The sequence below is a fragment of the Sinohyriopsis cumingii genome, unplaced genomic scaffold (assembly GCF_028554795.1).
Source record: "Sinohyriopsis cumingii isolate HCF-2022 unplaced genomic scaffold, ASM2855479v2 utg000646l, whole genome shotgun sequence".
NCBI lineage: Eukaryota > Metazoa > Mollusca > Bivalvia > Unionida > Unionidae > Sinohyriopsis > Sinohyriopsis cumingii.
In genome coordinates this window covers 2,022,503-2,027,285 of record NW_028315921.1, presented here as the reverse complement: position 1 = coordinate 2,027,285, position 4,783 = coordinate 2,022,503, and the positions used below count along the sequence as shown (strand labels likewise).

At 34.3% G+C, this 4,783-nt stretch overlaps 1 long non-coding RNA gene across 1 annotated transcript; it reads left to right on the top strand.

The window, feature by feature from the left end:
• On the top strand, positions 1-3,574 carry LOC149773564 (uncharacterized). Its single transcript, XR_016417371.1, has 3 exons — positions 1-918; positions 1,546-1,855; positions 3,266-3,574. It is a non-coding gene; the product is annotated as an uncharacterized LOC149773564 (long non-coding RNA).
• The last annotated feature ends 1,209 nt before the right edge of the window (positions 3,575-4,783 follow it).

Here is a 4,783-nt window from a genome sequence, read left to right as displayed (position 1 = left end):
TTTGGTGTACTAAATAATAGCATCTTGGGAGATATTACAATAATTCTTAATAGTCGTTAGCAGAAAATACTCCAAATGATAACTAAAAATGATCGTAATAATGACTAATGCCTAGGAGTGCGATGACTGTGTGAACGACTCCACTGAAATTTACAAACAGTAGAGAACGACATCAACATTTAAGGCTATAGCTGGGCTTTTGTGTGAAGACTATATTTAACCAAAGAGTTTTTGAAACAAAGGAAACTAACTTACTTTGTCAATGGAGATCCCAACAAATTAAATGGGCTTATCAAACTGGAAGGTTATGGACTCATTTATGACAATTTTGTACAAAGACAATGCCAGTGAAGTGGTTTTCCCAGAGACATACCATAACATATGACCTGGGCTAACCTTGAAGGATTCTAATCCGCTTTTCATCTATTTTTGATCGGCACATAAATAATCTTGATATTTTCTTTTCGTTATATGAATTGCTAATAGTTCAGTTACCAAACACAACTTTACGTATAATGATGGGGAAAAACTCAGTATTTCATTTCTCTAATAATATTATTCTCTGTGCTATTGCATCACTTACCTTCTTCAAACTGCATGATACCGATGTAATTAATTTTGTTCCGCGATGTTGTTTAAGAGGCTCTTCTTGATACATTTATACCACCGAACAACGAGAAGCTACCGGCAAGATTTGTCACATACCCACATTAGCCGAATCCTAGACTAGAATCCATGCAGACAGGCGAGATGGCAGTGTTCCGTAACGGAGAGCGCTTTAGACCACTCGGCCACTCGGGAACGGAAGGCGTATGTAACAAACCTTTCCATTTCAAAACTGGATAGAAATACACGGAGCAAATATTCCATTAAGTTGCTACGCCACTGGGGCTTTCGAGTTCTGAATTCTTTATGCACGTAAGAAAATATATTTATTATAATTTAAAGACATTTTTATTACACCCTCTGTGCATTTACCTGTTGTTTAAAGTCATTATAAAAAGTAATTAAATTTTCTCTTGTAACATGCTGTTATTTTTGTGTTCTTTTATGTTTTAATTCTATTATAACATTTATGAATTATGCTTATGGATTGTTTGAGCTCACTATGGATTTATCTGTATTGTACTTGTAGTCTTGAATAATATCAAAAAGACTTGCTGACAAGTTTATGCTTAATATTACTTGGTTTAGAAACGAAATACCCTTGAAGGTACAATGCGTGATATTTCTTCAGTTCAGATCCAACATTAATAGTTTTGTACGTACGACAATATGGCGTCATCATTACTTAGAAATATTGAAATCTTACTATATTTTAAGTATATTTTGTCTATATTTGGTTCATTTGATGTTGTATTATTTACGTCAAGCTCAGAATGACAGAAATTTCGGAACCGTATGAAATTGGTAAGCTTTCAATAATTAAAATATTTTCTGTGTAATTCTGTATCTTGAATGTATCACTTTACCGTACCTACTTTATTTAGTGTTCTATGTCATTTATAATAAAGTTGCTACCCCACTTCGGCTTTCCTTTTGCAGTTCTAACCCAGTACCTATCCGCACCCCAACGATATAAAGAAACACGTTCTTCGCCCGGAGAAACACTTTTGCAAAAGGAATCCAGAATGATATCTTATATCGCTCACTTTAGATCTGAGAGTGTCCACAAATAGATTGGAATAAAAAAGGGACCAACCTAATTGTTGGTAGAGAAATCGGACCATAATACCTAATATAAAATGATACAGCTTGAAAACCAGTGCATATCAAGGCTAATTCCAACATAACAGACGCACGAGGACGAAGCCTGGTAGTATAATCTGTATCTGAGTGCACGAGTATACAATATGTAAGTAATACATAAGTGGAATAATTATTGCTAGACAGTCTTCTACTTCATTTTTACCACATACACAGGATGAAAGGTATGCATGCATCCAAAATGTCGATTCCTCTTTATGACTTAGGGATACATTCCTCTTTTACCTACCAATGTAGAGTGGGAATGGTGGTACATTAATTCGACGACCTTTGCACTTAATTAAAGCTGTAACGAGAACACATTCAAATGTGAATGTATTTTATCGAACGCTTAAACTGAACATGGCAACCGGCAGATGCAAGTGTGTTTCGGCATTAGAACATTATGCGTGCAACCGGAAATAATGCTTCGTGAATACTAGTGGTAATTAAAGAGGTGAAACATAGATATAAATTATCAATCTTCCTACTGTAATCAACATATTTAAAGGATCACACAAACATTTTTACTGAAACGAGAGAGAGAGAGAGAGAGAGAGAGAGAGAGAGAGAAAGAGAGAGAAAGTTTGAATAGTCTATAATAGCTTTATATTGTTTCATGAAGTTTGTTACGAACTTTTCTTCAAGCATATGTACAAATCTGGTTGACTGTAGGTTTCGATAATCATGTATTATTTTCGTTGCTCATTACTACTACTACTACTATTGCTGCTACTACTACTACTACTACTACTACTAATACTAATGCCTTGTGCAAAATAACATCATTCAGATTCAACAAAATAATTAAAAAAATGTAACATGTACCAACGCATAATAATAATGATTCCAGGTCATATGTGCTGTGTCTATAACGTGCAATTTCCGTTATCACATAGTCATGCCTCTTGACTACCATAACATGTGATCACAGTGCCTTATACTTCCACATATTGGTACATCAACATTATAAAACAAATTGTCGACGCAAAGAATACATCTTGCTTTCTAATTTTGATATATTTTAAGCGCTAGACTCAAAATGTAGCTGAATGCTGCGAGGCATAATACTTGAGAACGTCGAGTGTATTCAACGTTGTCACGTGTAGATGAGACAAAGAACAACTTGATTTTTACATCAGTTAAGTCACGGGATGTTGACATAGTTTCTGATTTTAGCTTACACTAACTATATAATGCCCCAAAGTATACAGTTGTCCTAGATTTAGTTTGTAATTGTAATACTTGTGCACATGTGTTCTAAAAGTTTGAAAGGAAAATTTAGAGTATTGAAGCTCGTATCACTGCAAGCACACGTGTGTTTCGAAATTAGGATCGTCCCACTGTGCGTGCAAGATGAAATCATGCATTGTGAACACCATTGTGGCCTTCTTCTTGCTTTAATAATATTTGTAAAAACAAATGGTCAAAATAAAATTATTTATTTCTTGAGATTCCTTATGACTCGTTTTATAAAAAAATCTATTTGTAATAATCAAAACTACAATTCATATTTTAGAGGAATCATGAAGCCATGCGGATTATACACGTTCAATGGATGTACTTCGCATCTCGACGGTCGTTTATGCAGTGTGCAATAGATTTTCAAGCTTTGAATCTCGGAATACTGTAAAATATGAAGTTCGATTCCAGAATGCAGAATGGGTCTGTTTAATTTATGTTGAGATTACGAATTCCTTTCATAGAAGTTATATATTATATATTTCGACTGAAGCTTTTTTGAAGTCGATATGTGCAAACATGACGAGAACATTCCGACGTTAAAAGGAAATACCTTATTTTTTAGCACAGCGTGAATAAATAAGATATACAGTTTTTATCAGTACCTATTAAACCTTTATCACAGCAATTGTTTGTTTTGTACATTCTGCGATATCAAGTATTTTGTTTTCTTGAGAATTCAATGAGATAATCTTAAGGTCCCACGTGGTCAAGTGACAAATAATGCAGTCTCAAATCATGGCAACCATTATTTCCAATTAGCGATAACTGACTCGCTACAGTGACGAATGTGATACAAACAACAAAGACGTACAGACACAGACACACACAAGCACATTCCTTTGCAAAAACACAGCATTTAAAGTTTTGATATAAAGCAAATTGATATACCAATACCATTGGTATATGAAATTGTGATCCGCCCAGGGCACACTAATGCGAATATATAAATATTCTTTCAACTGCAGGCCTAAAGATCAATGATGAATTTCTACTCATTCATTAATCATAAATGACACATGAAAATAACGATACCAAGTATTAATAGTCTGTGTTCTAAATGAAATTAAAATGGTACACAATTTCTATTCCCCTCTCACCTCTAGTGCGTAAGGGACAAAATACTCAAAATCTGGAGTGAGAGAAAAAAACATATTGCGCTGGACAAAAACATTAAAACTGAACTTGTACCAAGTAACCTACAGTAATCTGATTCGTCGTAACGGTATGTTTACGCTTTCCTTTGGGATCTATCTACAGTGTTCATAATATCAATGATAGTTTCAAAGCCAGTCGACACTAGACCAATATGTTAAATTTGTCAGTTACGAGGCACACATACTGTAGCGTATTTAATGCTTTGCTATTGCTTTTTCTGAAACATTTATAATGTTCTAAAATTTGGTTATTAATAACCAGATATAAAAATGTCCAAAATAGTCGCCCCGCTCCCCCTTTATTTCTATCGTAGCTAGATACAGGCGAAAATCTATGAAAATACAAGCTTTAGGTATGTTTGCTTGTGTCAGAGAGAGAGAGAGAGAGAGAGAGAGAGAGAGTTGTATAGTCTTTGGAAATGTAAAGTAAAACAGAATATTGACTTAGATGAACTGTTAACATATTGATATATTTTAATTACCTCTTGTTGGTTAGGCATTCTGCTTATTTCGATTCCGCCCTAATTTCCTTACGCCAGTACGTGACTGCCTGACAGTTTAGGTTCAGTATACAAGAGGCTAAACGTGTTCGTAGTGCATTACTTTTTCATATAACCATATTTCAATAAATGTGAATA